We start from the raw sequence: 16,635 nt of genomic DNA on the forward strand, positions 1-16,635 counted from the left end.
ACAAACTACTTCTGGAATACAAAAATCATTCTAGGACTAAGAAACTCCATGTGATTATCCCTCATGGTAAGATTATTTTTAGATCTCTAGGGTGCCTGGGTGGCTCAGTCAGTTAAACATCTGCCTTCAGCTCAGGTCACGATCCCAGGGTCCTGGGGTCGAGGCCCCCCCCCCCCATCAGACTCCTTGCTCAGTGGGGAGCCTGCTTCTCCCTCCCCTCTTCCCCACTCATGCTCTCTCAAATAAAGAAGTAAAATCTTCTTAAAAAGTTTTAAAAAGATTCTTAGTTCTCTAAAATGCCCTTCCTATTCTACATTCCTAAACCTTTGATGTTGATGTCAACAGTACCATCTAGACATACCACTGTGCTCATCTTTCTAGAGAACAAGCTGCCCTGCACATAGCTAATAATCAGCTTCAAGTGTCAAGGCACGTGTGCTATGTCCCTTGGCTTCTTCCCGGTCCATTCCTTAGGCTTCACCCATCCTGAAACCCAAAAGAACCAATCAAGTTTAAAACTACGGGTCCAGTCCTCAAACATTACTGGTGAAAACATAAAACGTGGAAAGCAAAAAGTCACTGTGGAAAGCAGTTTGGCAGTTTCTTACAAAGTTAAATATAAATTTATCATACAACCTAGCAATTCCACTCTGACTGATCTCGCCAAGAGAAATGAAAACATATGTCCACACAAAGATTTGTACACAAATGTTGATAGCAGCAGTATTTCATACTTGCAAAAAAGTGGGAACTAGCGAAATAGCCATCAGTTAGGTAAACAAAATGTGACATTCCAACAGTATGGAACAGTATCCAGTACTAAAAAGGAATGAAGTATCAGTACACAGTACACGTTGCAACATGGATGAAACTCAAAACCGTTGTGCTAAGGGAAGGTCAGACATAAAAGATCACATGTTGTTAAGATTCCATTTGTAGGACATGTCTAAAAAAGGCAACTTTATAGAGACAAAGTAGATTAGTGGTTGTCTAGGACTGGAAGTGGTAACCGAGATTGCAAATGAGCATGAGGGATCTCTTTGGGAGGAGGGAAATGGTTTAAAACTGGATTGTGGTGATGACTATACAACCATAAGTTTCTAAAACTTACTGTGGACTAAAGCTGGTAAATTTTATGAAATATACTCATGCCCCAATGAAGAGGTCTTTTAAGATACCAAATACGAACAGTGAAAAGGATGACTATCTGCAAACTTAGTGAAAACTGTCCTCAGAGGAAGTAGGTTCCAGTTACGGTTGTATTTAATTCATGTTTTTACCCTAAAAAAACTTACTTGTCAAATATTGGGTTACTGCCTACTTCACTGGTTCTTTGACTCAGTTTCAAAATGAGGACGTCTCGGACACTCCACATTCTGGAATGTTGAAAATGTCATTACAGTAATCACAATGGCTCTGTCTGGCCTGCTGAATTTCTTTACCCATATATCCACTGCCTCAGATACTTTTCAAAATAAGAGGAGAGTATGTTAATAACCAATTCCATGAATTCTGATGGCCTCGCAGCAGGAGTAGATGGTAGCTGGAGAGTGCAAAATTATTTCTGCTGCCCCAAGTGCCATGTTTGGAGATTGCCTGAACATCACGCATTCAAAGAATCATGTTTCGGCAGTTCTTTCTGCCCATGTGTCTCATCCCCGTGCTTTCATAAAACCACCTTTTGCACCAAACCACATGTTTTCATCTCTGATCCAATAGAGAGGGAGCATCTGCTCACGTGAAGGCAGGCTCTTCATTTCCTCTGACATAACAGTGTTACCTTCCATGTTGCAGTGGACCTACAATCCTCAGTGCCCAGCCTTCTTCTGATAACTGCACCCCACTTCCTTTAGAAAAACTGGCCCTCCAACCAGGCTATATTCTGATCCCAGCTGTTCCCTGAGAGATGTCAATAGTACCATCTAGACATACCACTGTGCTCATCTTTCTAGAGAAAAAGCTGCCCTGCACATAGCTAATAATCAGCCTCAGGCTTCAGCAAGGCTAGTGGGAGACTCCCCCTGGGATTTTCAGTAGGAGGGAAGACAAAGGGGAGGTAGAAAAGAGGGAAGAAAAGCAAGAGGTAGGGAAGGGAATAGAAGGGGGATGGGGTGAGGGAGAGAAGGAAGGAAAGACCTTCCTCTCCAGTGGAGAAATGGGGAAATGTGAGCCTGGCAGCTGCCCTAACCCTATGCAGGGAGCTGGCTGGAGAGAAGGAACCAAGGAGGCCCTGCAGGGGCCACACCCTTTTGGCACAGGATTCGGGGGTCACCTGAGCCGAGACACACTCCTCCTAGCCTGAGTTGGGTGTCTGCCACTTGTCGTCTAAGAGTACCGACAAATCCTTCTTACCTACTGGATCTTGCTCAGGCTGTCATCTCAGATGCCACAGTAAGAGAGAGCCTAGAACTTCAACAGCACGGACAGTGGTGACCTGCACTTTCGTCTGATCAGCTCATTCTGAAGTCAGAAGCTAAATTCACTTCAGGGACCTACAGAAGTGAAATACACTCTCTGGAGTCTAATTGGGCCAAACACAACAGATGACCTACAATGTCCCTCCCCACACACACCCCTTGAACCCCTTGGTAAGGAAGAGCATTTCTGTCATTCATTTGGCTATCTGCTGCTCCTGGTCTGTTCTGCCCCAGGCAGCACGCCCTGGCCCACCCCCTCACCCCCACCCCATGCACTGCCCCTCCACTAGTCACCTTGAACGCAGCAGCCACCCCCTAGAAGACCTCTGCAGCAAGCCCAGTGTGGGTTTTCTGGGCTATTTCCATTCTGAAAGCATGTGCTGCTCGTTGACTCCCCTAAAGGAACCAGCCAACAATGAAAAGCAGCAGAATTAACTCGAAATGAATAGCATTAAACTATTTTAAAATCCTCTTGAAATAAAAAGCGACTATAACAGCTGCGTCTATGAGGGGCGCCATGCTGCCAAAGAGGTGGGCCTTACCTCCTCTGCTCCCCAGGGGACTTGGCTCCACAAGGAAGCTGCTCACAGAGCTGAGGCTAAGGATGAATAAGAACCTTCAGGATAGGAGGGAACAAGGGGAGAGGAGCAGACAGTGGGGAAGCTGCCCTGGGGAAGGGGCGCGGTGCTAGGGCTCAGCTGGACCAGGAGGCCTCAAGGCCCAAGATAATCCCCAGCGCAGTTAATCCTCGAATACTGCTGAAGATATGAGCTGCAAACATGCTGTCCCTCACCCTAATTTATTCCAGACAAGACACCCCACCCCAGGGGCTGAGCAGCCTGGATTTGCCACACTACTGCGCTGGCAGTGCACACGGAAAAGCTTTTCCAATCTCCTTCCATTAGAAACTCCAGCCTGCTCCATGCCTGTGCCATATGGGGGCCCCAGAACCACCTGCCTGATTACGACAAACTCCTATTAACTGAATGTGATACCCTGGACCTTTTATCTTTCAATTTCCAACCAGTTTCTGTGTTTAAGCGTAAGAAGCAAATAGCATTAATGTGAGATCCGGGAATGCTTCCATTAAGAGTAACAAAGATTAAACGCGTTCCTCCCATGCCCCACACATCCACAAACCCACATACCTTGTACATAATGATGGGAGGGTTTACAGAGTAAAAATATCATGGTTATGCAAGAATTTGCAATTTAAGGAGAAAAGTAAGAAACCTATACTGTCTTATTTACTAATATGCCCTGAATAGCAACTATGGGCCAAGTACACAGGAGATGCAGAAATGTGGCTCATACACAATCCTGCCTACAAGAGGAAAAAAAAGGTCTATGTCGTCGATCAATGCACTTGCACAAAAGCAAAGAGATAGATTTGTAAACCCAAAACACACACTTCCATATATCATGTGCAATCAGTTTTTGATAAAGCTATTATATTTCTCTAAAGAAATGCTCAAAACTAAGGATAAAATCCCAAATAACCTTCCAAGATCTATAAAGAACTTATTAAACTCAACACCAAAGAAACAAACAATCCAATCATGAAATGGGCAAAAGACATGAACAGAAATCTCACAGAGGAAGACATAGACATGGCCAACATGCATATGAGAAAATGCTCCGTATCACTTGCCATCAGGGAAATACAAATCAAAACCACAATGAGATACCACCTCACACCAGTGAGAATGGGGAAAATTAACAAGGCAGGAAACAACAAATGTTGGAGGGGATGCGGAGAAAAGGGAACCCTCTTACACTGTTGGTGGGAATGTGAACTGGTGCAGCCACTCTGGAAAACTGTGTGGAGGTTCCTCAAACAGTTAAAAATAGACCTGCCCTACGACCCAGCAATTGCACTGTTGGGGATTTACCCCAAAGATACAAATGCAATGAAACGCCGGGACACCTGCACCCCGATGTTTATAGCAGCAATGGCCACGATAGCCAAACTGTGGAAGGAGCCTCGATGTCCAACGAAAGATGAATGGATAAAGAAGATGTGGTTTATGTATACAATGGAATATTCCTCAGCTATTAGAAATGACAAATACCCACCATTTGCTTCAACGTGGATGGAACTGGAGGGTATTATGCTGAGTGAAGTAAGTCAGTTGGAGAAGGACAAACATTATATGTTCTCATTCATTTGGGGAATATAAATAATAGTGAAAGGGAATATAAGGGAAGGGAGAAGAAATGTGTGGGAAATATCAGAAAGGGAGACAGAACGTAAAGACTCCTAACTCTGGGAAACGAACTAGGGGTGGTAGAGGGGAGAAGGGCAGGGGGTGGGAGTGAATGGGTGACGGGCACTGGGGGTTATTCTGTAGGTTAGTAAATTGAACACCAATAAAAAAAAATAAAAAAAATAAAAAAAAAATCCCAAATAACCAGGTAAAGACACAGAGAAGCATAAATGTGTTTACTGAGGGTATTCCAGGTGTCAAATGGCCTTAGGGTCACTAGGATCCACAAAATGACCTCTCGTTTAGACCAGTGCCATCCAATATATGTCGCTACTGAGCATCTGTAACGTGTCTAATACAAACTGGTGTGCACCCTAAGTGCAAAACGCACAACAGATTTCAAAGACTTAGTGTGAAAAAAAGAATGTCAACTAGATCATTAAGAAGTTTTATATTGAATACATGTTGATAATATTCTGGGTATACTAGGTAAAACAGAATAGATCATTACAATTCATTTCATTTGCTTCTTTTGCTATGAGAAAACTTAGGATTTGTATTTGTGGCTTACTCATATTTCTATTAGGCAGTGAGGATTCTGATTTGCCCTTTAAAGACTGGGATGACAGCATACATTTTAACTGCACCTTAGTCCTACTACACACAGGCAGGCAGGTAAATGTGTTACCATGTCATCATGTTTAATGTTTGCTTAATATCATAAAATCATACAACTCATATCCAGGTTAATGATAAAGTTGTGATTTAGGGACACCTGGGTGGCTCAGTAGTTGAGTATCTGCCTTCGGCTCAGGGCGTGATCCCGGAGTCCCAGGATCGAGGTCCCCACTGGGCTCCCTGCATGGAGCCTGCTTCTCCCTCTGCCTGTGTCTCTGTCTCTATGTGTCTCTCATGAATAAATAAATAAAATCTTAAAAAAAAAAAAAGTTGTGATTTAAAAGATTCACTCAGCCACATGCAGAAGGAGGAAAGATGAATCATCGACAATTCCATGTCACCCAAGACTGATGGATTTTTAGGCAAACTCAACTCCTCCTCTGCTCCCTACGGTTCAGCAAAGAGGTCCAGGCTCCTCTAGCAACAGCTGGACAATTTTCCAGAGCATTCACCAGGGGATGTAACTTGCTCATCAATTCATTCTGAGTGCCACCAACTCTGTTTAAACCACAATTCTCCTGCTCTGTGCCTGGGTTAGAACTGACACCACACAAGCTCTTGGAGAAACCGAGGCACTTGTGAATACAATTTGGAATAGGACTGGTCACTACCAAAGGAAAAATATTTTCCCACTGCCCACATTACCTGGTGATAGAATAATAGAAGGACTAAGTGAAGGAGTGAGGATACAGGGAAAAAAATCGTAAACGAAACAGAAGATGCCAGGCAGGGAGCACCTGGGTGGCTCAGCAGTTGATCGTCTGCCTTCAGCTCAGGGCGTGATCCCGGGGTCCTGGGATCGAGTCTCGCATCAGACCCCCTGCAGGGAGCCTGCTTCTCCCTCTGTCTTGTTCATGAATAAATAAAATCTTAAAAAAAAAAAAAAAAAAGATGCTAGGCAGATGTGTCGCTATGACAGACAAGGCAACCCATCTTTATAGCCATGGATTATAAGGGCAGTTAGAACCATACTGGTCAATCTGTCAGCACTTCTTTAAAGGTAGGCTGATAGGTCACATGGTAACTCTAGCGAGTAGAGGAACAGCCCCAATAACTTTCATTTACCTCAATGATTACTTGGCAAGATTTTCTTTTCTTTTGCAATTTTATTTTATTTATTTATTTATTTATTTATTTATTTTTTACTATTTCATTATAAATGAGTATCGTCTCATTTAACGCTTACACCACTTCAGAATTCGATGCTATTGTCATTATTGCCAGTTCCCAGATTAGGAAACTGCAGCCCGGAAAGTTTATTTGACTAACGTGGCACGGTTTATAAATGGAGGAGGCTGGATTTAAACTCAGCTTTGAGTCCAAAACATGACAGTGGGCTGCCTATTAAATGCAACACTAGTAATAATAACAATTAAAAAAAAAAAAGTCTGGCCAACAGACAACCTTTTTACTACTTAAAAATTTAGTTGCTTTTAAAGATGGAACAGTTCTCAGATCTGCTGCTGGCACACACAAAGCTCCTTCTAAGAAGTCTGAATGGACCAACTTGAAAAAGGCATTCTTCTGGCTTTTCGCCCTCACTCACATGCCCCTGCCTCATTCCAGGGGAGGGTAGTATTTTTTTACTTCTTTGTCCTTTTCATGTGTGGAGCATATGCGTGACAAATAAATTTAAGGAACTCACCAGTCAAAAAAATCCTTTTCCATATAGCTTTGCTAAAGATACCAAGTCAGTCACAGAGAAAACGTAAGAATGATTACAGACCAGCAAAGTGCCTATTTTTATACTCAGCTGAGCTAGTAAACTACAGATTTGGGTGGAGGTTTCCATGTTTTGGCAACATTTTGGAAAAGCAGAACTTCTAAATACTTAGATGCTTCCCTATGATTAGCTCTGTTTCTGCTCCTTAAGAAATTATTCTAACATCCTGTATAACAGCTCTTGCCAAGCTATAAAAAGTGAAATATTGCAATTCTTCAGAATTAAAAGCACCAATATTATAATAAAAGTGGAATCCTAAAACACATCACCCAACCAGACAGGAACCAGACAGGGAGTACAGGTGATATTTGTTCTGAAAGCCACAACCTAGAAACATCCCGGCTGCCGGCAGGCTGTCACCTATGCCAGAGGCAGATATCACCAGGATAGGGTCAGCCTCTCTTTTTGTTTTCCTTTGCCACCTTGGATATAAACACCCACTTGCCATGTAATGAGAATCAAACGCGCTTTGTTCCAAGGGGTATGCACGTAAAATAATCAGGGGTTGTTTAAAAAAGAGGAAGAAAGCAAGTTTGTTGCCAAACCAGACACAAACAGTCACACAGTTGTCAACAGATTGGCCAGGGACAGGCGGGGATAGGAGTCACTTTGAGGAAATCTCTCTTGCTGGCTTTTGGAGGCTCTGGAGGAAAAGAAGAGAAAAAGTAAACAAACGGCACACTAAATGTGGTATAACACAAAGAACCTAATTATGGAGGATGTGGTCAAGATAGCTGAATGGATGTATATATAATGTTAATAGCAGAAATGAGTTTTTCTTTTACAAGAACTCCTAGGAAATCCTGAATGGTATTCAGATATTGGTCATAATGTCTCTGCCTATATTTTAAAGATTTTTTTTTCTAATTTAAAAAAAGCCCATAAGAAAGAAACGTGAAACTTTCTTTTTTTTTAAATCAGAAGAGGGAAAAAGATAGAGTTTCTTGCCCCCACCCAAAATCTGAGTTTACAAACACAAAGATCCAAGAAGGTTCTGAGAGCATTCGAAGCAACTTGCTCCCATGATGAAAGTGGACTGGGTGGGCCTGAAATAAGATTCAACTGGAGAGATGGTAGGCTACTCACCACACCCAGCCCTGTGTGAGGACCTTTTTTTTTTTTTTTTTAGAACAAATATTCTTTTTTTTTTTTTAATTTTTATTTATTTATGATAGTCACAGAGAGAGAGAGAGGCAGAGATGCACCGGGAGCCCGACGTGGGATTCGATCCTGGGTCTCCAGGATCGCGCCCTGGGCCAAAGGCAGGTGCCAAACTGCTGTGCCACCCAGGGATCCCTGTGTGAGGCTCTTTTAACAAGGCTCATGCAGGACCTTGGATCCCTAGGAAGGCCCTCGCTGGTATTTTAATTTTGGTTGCCTTCTTAAGGAGAGGAAAAAAAAAAAAAGCAACCTACTGTCCATGAGCCTCTGGCTCACAAATTCCCACATCCTTTGGGTGGCTGGGAAGAGGGCACTCCAGGCAGTGAAATGACTGTAGGTCATAATCATACATGGCAACTTAGTGCTCTTTCCTTTTTGAAAAACAGTCACCAACGTGTCAACTTTCATAGGAGATGGTCAAATTACATGAGCACTCGTGTCCAATTATGAGAGTCAGCACAGAAGTTAACTCACTGACAAACCTTGACAAATATTTGTTCATGTGATTCTTGCTCAGCAGTACGCTAAGGGACTGGGTTCTGGTACCTTCTGACCTTCATGTCCCTGCTCAATGCCATCTGCCTGGCCTGGGATTCCCCACTGGTCTCCATCCCAGCTTGTTCAAGTCTATACCGGTCTTCTTTGTGGACATCAACTGGAATTAGCTACATATAGGACACCCAAGGTCACTGTCTACAAGGGGGGAAAAGACTGTAAAGGACAACATTTAGAAGCCCTGTGCTGTGAGCAGTGAGCATTGAAGTCTATCTAGCTCTGCCTCTTACTAGGTCACTTTCTAAGGGGTCATTGCACTTCCTTAGGCCTCAATCCAGCTGTAAAACGAGTTCCCCCAGCACTTTATCCCAACCATTAACAGTCAGCCTTGTGCTATAGTACACTGCGAATGTGTTAACCTGGTTAAAACTGTAAGCTCCACGAAGGCAGCTATCATCATTCACCTATGGATCTCCTATCCTCTTTCCATCAACATGGGTTGCTTACAGGAAATATGGCAATGAATAAGACCAGCCTGGACCTCCAGAAGCAGACAAAGGAGCTCAATTAAATTAAATGGACTTGTAGAGCTTGCATCAGGAGCCCTGTTATAGGCAGGTACATATCCCTTTTGGCCCAATTTTTGACTGAAGAGATTAAGGATGTCACCTAAGGTGAACAGTGACAGAATGAGCTCCATGTATGTGGCTAACAATGGCAGTACCTCCTCCCAGTGTCTGCTACCTCCCACAGAAGGAGGATTTTCTTTGGAAGAGGGAAATCAGATGAGGGTCAGCTCCCCAAGCAGGAAAAGTGGCCCTGTTTTCTTCAGGTTTCCTAGAGGCAGCCCCAATAGGCTAGGAGGCCAAGATAGATAGGCCAAGAACATAGAGTGTGTTGGGACGCCTGGGTGGCTCAGTGGTTGAGCATCTGCCTTCAGCTCAGGGCATGATCCCGGAGTCCCAGGATCGAGTCCCGCATCAGGCTCCCTACATGGAATCTGCTTCTCCCTCTGCCTATGTCTCTCTCATGAATAAATAAATAAAATCTTAAAAAAAAGAACAGAGTGTGTTGGGAATATTTCCTCCACTAGACTGAGCAAAGATTTATCCCGTGAGCTTAGGAGGATTGTTAGGTGGGGCCCAGGGACAGTTCAGTTCCCTACCACATCAGCAGGTAAGGAGACTGCTGCCACCTGAAAAGCAGATTGTGGAGGCCCAAGAAATAGGTTGTCCTTGGGGTGAGAAACTCAAGACCTATCCTTGGAATTCATCAGGTCTCTGTGGAAAAAAAAAAAAAAAAATCATACTATCCATCCACTCATTATTTCTGAACAAGATTCTATTGCATCCAGTAGAAACAGTTCCTAAGAATGGTCAGTGGTATGTCAACTGGTTGGCATAGCAACAAGTGACTGCTTTTCCAATTGAGGGCATAATTCTTTTCACTCATGTATGACAGGTTATCAGGTCAGGGATAATGGCACCGGATAGAAAATAGGCTCCTTGTAATTGTACTGTTGATCCTTAAGAGGTAGCTAATAAAGGTAAACAGCATAAATTTGATAAGGTTTTCTAGGTCCCTTCAATAGATCTTAGGCTTTTAATTTGGGGAGTCCAAAGAGGTTCATAAATGGGCTTAACACATAAACTGACAAAGATTATGAATGTATATAGCATCACTGCATATGAGAATTTCTCCCTAGTAAAAACGGTCCAAAACCTGTTTCAGGTTTGCAAGTATCCACCTTTGATTCAAAAACATTTAGAAATCCCTGCTAAATGGCCTTCCCTGGTTTGCGAAATGGACTCCTCTTGGAGGACACTTTACTCCGTGCTGCCCTAGAGCAAAAGGAAGCTGCTCAGCCTTCTATTCCTCACCAATGAGCTCTGCCAGAGTTTCTTTTTCTGGCTGAGTTTCTATCACTGCAGCCAGCAAAAAAGAACCGGACAGATGTAGTGAACAGAGTCTAGTAGATTGCTGCTGTGGCTGGGTTTTTTTGTCAGCACTTTAAAAAAGAAAAACAAAACATTCTAGATTAAACTGAATTCGTCTAGAAATCATAAACCAAAAAGCAAAGAGAAGACGGATTTTGCTCCTTGCCAACCGCAATACCTCACAGGGATAAGAAAAGTTGAGCTGCAGTATAAAAAAGTAATATAAATGATTGTGAGGGAAATTGATAGAGGATGAACTGCTTAGGTTAGGTTACTGGATAATAAACTTTGGCATTCACTAACCTGTCAACTTAAGGAAAAAAGGAAAAGTCTACATTTTTCTCCCACAGTACAAGTAAACTTCTTGGACTACAAGCAACTTTTCTCACAATCAGATTCATTCATTAGAAGAAGAGATGAACAAATCATGAGGAACTCTGAAGGTTTCCCCTTGCCCAGGGGTGACCGATGGTCATGGTATGTATACAGCAAGACACTGTATTCCATGAACGCTACAGAAGCAGGTCCGGGTAGATGAAATGACCCACCACACATAACCTCTGAGTAGCAGTCAAAACACAATGCACAGGCTTCTCTGAAGGGTGGTCATGTTTCTCAAATACAGCGGATGAATCTAAGGCTTAGAAAAGTGAAGTGGCTTTGTCTGGGGAGAGGAGAGACCTACAACGTCTTCTAAACTTCAACCTACCTCAGCTCCTCTCCTCTGCCTTTTGATCATTAAATTCTAGACTAGCACAGCTAAATATCTGAGAACCTCCACGGAAGGCTTTGGGACCCATGTGCGTGTAATTCAAGCAACAGTAAGCACTTCATATGTGACAGATACTCTACTGGACACATGGAATACAAAGCTGAAGGAGGCAGACTGCCTTCATCCAAATATAAGAATTTGTTCTGAAACACACAGTGAAGGGTGTTAAATACCGACTGGAGAGGTGCCTGGGTGACAGTCAGCTGGGCGTGGGACTCAGTTTCTGCTCAGATCCTGAGATGCAGCCCAGACTGAGCCCTGCATTCGGTATGGAGTCTGCTTGGGTTTCTCTCACCCTCTGCCCCTCCCCACCTCCATGCACTTGCTCGCTCACTCTCTCTCTGAAATAAATCTCAAAAATAAAATAAAATAAAATAAAACCACAACTAAATTTACTGATACTCAACAGTGAATCTGATGTCTAAGACTCGTTTTTTTGTTCACTCTAGATGGCTGGGGTTGGGAAATTGATGGTTACTAACAATCCTTCTCTTTCATTAAACCACCTGCACTTTTCAGGGGTACGGATAAACCAAAAAGAAATCTCTAGATCATGTAAGCATACAATTTTTTATTAAGATGCTACAGTTTTGGGATCCCTGGGTGGCGCTGCAGTTTAGTGCCTGCCTTTGGCCCAGGGCGTGATCCTGGAGACCCGGGATCGAATCCCACATCGGGCTCCCGGTGCATGGAGCCTGCTTCTCCTTCTGCCTGTGTCTCTGCCTCTCTCTCTCTCTGTTCTCTTTCATGAATAAATAAATAAATAAATAAATAAATAAATAAATAAATAAAGATGCTACAGTTTTCAGCTTGAAGTTTAACCCTTCCTGGGCTCATAATAAACTGATTTCTTTCAATATAATTTTATTACAGAGGATACAATGGTTGTACTTTGATACATTAGTGATTTTTTTAAAGGATGCCATCAGTATCATATACCTATATAGTTGATAAGGAAAAGGAGTCTATGGTTTTTTTCCTATCACCCACTTAAAACATACCCCAGAGGCCTTTGATATATTTAGCTTTGTTTTGTCAACTCCTATACTCATCATGCAAGTAGAGAAAATTCCATTGGCTTCTAGCAAAATAACGCAAGACACTGTAACAGTGAATGTTTTTAGGAACATTAGCCATGGATTTCATGATGTGACAATTTTTAAATTATTTCTAGGTACCCTACTATATACTGGTTGCTTTTGTATCTTCAGATTAAAGGTCCTCTTCCCCCCTCCAACTCCCCCAAAACACCTCACCACGAATAGACAGTCAGCAAAGATGAGTATACCCTCTGCAAACGATTCAGAAAAATACACTTTCTAGTCTCAGAAATTCGGTGTGGTTGGCGTTACTTGAGACTACAGCTAGGCTGTCTGTGCAGATGCTGTGTGGAATGGAGAGGCAGTCTTCCACATTTAAAATGTTGGAAAGCTAAGTTATCGAGAAAAGGAAAAATGGGTGTGCTTCCAAGCATCGTGTTACTTATGCTTTCTTCTGAATTCAGCTTTAAGCAAATGTTGGCAGAAAAAAATAGGAAGACAAGCACTTTGTAGGATAAATTATATTTAAAGAGAGGGCTTTCTTTAGATGTTATGTTTCTTACTTATATCCTGATGGAACCTGTAAATAGGACCTCTTGGGAGACTCGGTTACAGCTGTGGAGGCACCAGCACCATTGAGGATATCCAAAATGTACTAAACGAGATATTCTAGGTAGAAAAAACACACAAAGAGCATTATACTCATTCATTTATTTGAGTACTACTGTTTGTCAACATTGTTCCAGGCACTAGCAGTACAGCAGTGAACAAGAAACAAAATTCCTGTCTTCGCTGAGCTTCTATTCGAATAATTAGACTAATATAATTCAAAATACATGGTGAGCTAGACGGTGTTAAGTGCTGTGAAGAAAAAAAAAAAAAAAAAAACAGAAGAGGGGCAGGGTGTGCTGAAAGGGGTAGTAGCTGATGTGATGGACACCCGAGTAGAGGCCTGGTGCCGAGAAGCACAGCCACAGAGATGATCTAGGGGAAGAGTGGTCCAGATAGTGGCACAGCAAATGCAAGGGCCAAGGCAGGAATGTGCCTGGCAATTTGAAGGAATAATGAGGAAGCCAAAGTGTTTAAATGCCTTAAATTGCTTCCAGATTAAGGGGTTACAATTTGGGGCAAAATGTCAAGACATTTTCATAAACTCTTTGGGTACGCATTTACAAAAGTATTTTCCTACTCTACTTAACCCTACCAAGCTTGAAGAAATGAGGAAGAGAAGGTAGAGTGGGTGATCCGAGGTTACAGTGAGGCCTGAGAAAAAAACACTCTGGAAGAAGTATCCCAAACTCAGCACCACAGTTTGCCTCATGCTTCAACTTTGTCATTCAGAGGCACTTTTCTTACTCCAAACAATAGGAATTGTAAAAACAAAATAATGCAACTAACAATCTTAGAGCTTAAAAAAAAATAAAAAAAGGATCAAATTCACTTTTTTCATTCAATAGGTAAGCAAGAGAGACCCTACGTACACCCTAAATTTCTGTTGAGGAATGAAACAATAAATGCAGCATGACCTAGACCCCCATTTCCCAGCAATGAAGGGGATGGGTATATAACAAAAGCAGGTCTCTGATGCTTGCAATTGCACTGTTATTTAAAAAAAAAAAAAAAAAAAACTCTGCTAAAGTGTGTAACAGTGAAAAATTGGAAATATTATAATTTTCTCTCAGCAAGAGAATTAGGATACTATGATTTATTCATATACTGGAATTTTCTGCAGCAGCTGAAGAGCTACATGTACTTTAAAACTATAGTGACAAATTTTAAAATGCAAGCAGTCTATACAAAAAAAAGTTTTTATGTACAATATTAAATACACAAGCTCACAGATACTGCTTCTGGATATATATCGAAGAACCAAAACGTTTCTGGAAACTATGTACACTAACTTCACCTAATTGATCACCAGAAGATGGAGGAAGAGGAGGGATGGATAAAACCCAACAGTTGCGGTTTATTTTTACTGGAGGAGACACGAAGACAATAGGGAGATATTAGCAACTTTTTTTTTTTTAGCAACTCTTAAACACAAGTAGTGTCTATTAAGTATGTGTGAAATATTTCATACTTCTTTTTATTCTGAAAGGAAAAGTTTCCTCCGTCATATTCCACTAACTGCAAGCCAAGTTTCCTTAACCTCCAAACCTCAGTTTCTTCATCTTTGAAAGATGGGTGATGCAAGGCGTACCTGCTTCAAAATTGCTTTGGTGAGTGGCAGCCTGAAGACAGAGCTTCAATCCCAGAGACACCATCACACCCCCACTGAGTCTTCATGCCCCAGCATCCACTCATTCTATTCAATTTCACAATAAGACTTTTCACAACAGAGTCACAACCACCACCACCCAAAAGGAAAAAAAAAAAAGCCATAAAACAAGTCTAGTCTAAGGCATGTAAATGCTACAATAAATTAACGAAGCAGATTTCAATGAATGGAGATGAAAACCTCAGGATACTCCAGCACAGGACCACCCAATCCAGGTTATGCAAGCATTGGTTAAAAACCATAAGAACTGGATAAATTAAGGTGTACTCGTTTAACAAAAAGCTTAAGTGGGTAAAAAAAAAAAAAAAAAAGTGACACCGGTTAGGCATCTTTTAAGAAAAGACGATCAGATTACATCCCCCGGTAATGAAACTCCCAGGCTACACCTGTGCCCAGGTGGGGGCCAGAGCAATCAAAACCCAGCCTCCCCGGGCTGCACTAGCTCTTCCCCAACTTTGCTCAGACCACAAGGTGAGGCTCTCCTCTCTAGGACGAGCTTCTGCTGAGTCCCACTGATGGGCCTGCCAGTTCCTCCTCCTGCCAGCCCCCTACAGCCAGAGCACGTTCTCCTCTCCCGGATGGAAACGGGAGACCCATCCCGCTCACCTGGGAGCCTGCGGGCTGCGCCGGTCGCGGTGGGCGGCCCTGACCCCAGATGTGCCCCAACCGCTGGAAACCAAGTCGCGCAGGGCAGGGTTCCTCGGAGCGGCGGAAGCCCGGACGGCCAGCCCAGGCCCCGGCCCCGGCCCCCGCCCCGGCCCCAGCCCCCGCCCCGGAGAGGCCCCATAACCCCTCCGCTTCTGCGGCCCCCATCTGCCCAGCGCGCCGCCTCCCTGGGCTCCGAGGGCCCCCGACACAAAAGGGGAGCGCGGGTCCCGGGGGGCGGCGGGCGCACCCTGAGCGCTGCAGGAGCTAAAGCCCGGCCACAAGCCCGCCCGCGCCGGCAGCCCGGGCGCGGGGTCCACAGGGCGCCCCCTCCCAGCTCCAGCACCGCGCCTCCCCGCCCTCCTCGGGGCTGCGGCGCGGCGAAGGGCGCGAGGGGCGAGGGGCGAGGGGCGAGGGGCGCCAGCAGGCCCGGGGCGGGGGCGAGCCCGCACCGCTGCGCGGCGAGGGGCTCGCGACCGGCCGAGCAGGAACAATAGCAGCGCCCGCGGGTCGCCCGAGCCGCCGAGCCGCCCGCTTGCGCCTCGCTCCCCGGCTCCTCCAAGTTTGCGCGCCGCGAGCAGCCGGGGCGGGCGCGAGGCGGGCCGGGCAGGTGGGACCGGCTGCCGCCCGGCGCCCCCGGGTCGCCCCCGGGTCGCCCCCAGGTCGCCCCCAGGTGGCCCCCGGCCGCGCCGCCCCGCGGGTCATTCATTCCCGCCCCCCCCATCCTCGGCGCCCGCGGCGGACAGGGGCGCGGCGGCGGGACCCCCCGGCACAGGCGGCGGCGCGCGCGGGTCCCCGCTCCGGAGCCTCCCGGGCCTCGGCGCGCCGCACTCACCCCATCGGGCGGCGGCTCCCGGGCCCGCGGGCTCCGCTCCACCCGCCGCTTCCCCAGGAAAACGCGGCGGCCGGGCTCGCTTCCTGCTCGGCTTCCTGCGCCGCGGTCCCTCCTCCTCCCCCGCTGCGGGGGGCCGTGGGCGCCGCGGCTCCCGGGCTGCGCCGGCGGGCGGGGGCGGGGCGGGGCGGGCGCCCGCGGCGGGCGGGGGGACGGGGGCGGCGGCAGCACCACCACGTGGCCGCGCGGCGCCGGCCCCCGCCGACCCGGGTCCCGCGGGCCGCGGGGGGAGCTGCTCGCCCCGCCCCGCCCCGCCCCGCCCCGCCCCCGCGGCCCCGAACTCCGCGGGTGGGCACCGGGCCCCGCCGACCCGGCCCGTCCTCCTCCTCGCCGTCCCCCGAGGCCAGTGGCGAACCGCGGCGCTCCGGCCCCGGGGTCAGGGCGGGCGAG

At 45.6% G+C, this 16,635-nt stretch overlaps 1 protein-coding gene across 11 annotated transcripts in view; it reads right to left on the minus strand.

The window, feature by feature from the left end:
* Nucleotides 1-16,343, minus strand: part of RAI14 (retinoic acid induced 14) — a 138,174-nt gene extending 121,831 nt beyond the window's left edge. For 2 of the 11 annotated variants that reach the window (XM_049109387.1, XM_025436451.3), the window contains exon 1: nucleotides 16,189-16,343. The gene's annotated coding sequence lies outside the window, so the exon portion shown is untranslated. Of the gene's footprint in view, nucleotides 1-1,295; nucleotides 1,373-2,352; nucleotides 2,493-9,846; nucleotides 9,871-15,314; nucleotides 15,411-16,188 lie in introns of those variants that run through there. The other 9 variants (XM_049109390.1, XM_025436453.3, XM_049109388.1 and 6 more) reach the window with 9 other exon arrangements.
* Between the last annotated feature and the right edge of the window lie 292 nt (nucleotides 16,344-16,635).

This window comes from Canis lupus, chromosome 4 (assembly GCF_003254725.2).
Source record: "Canis lupus dingo isolate Sandy chromosome 4, ASM325472v2, whole genome shotgun sequence".
In the NCBI taxonomy this organism is placed as follows: Eukaryota; Metazoa; Chordata; class Mammalia; order Carnivora; family Canidae; genus Canis; species Canis lupus.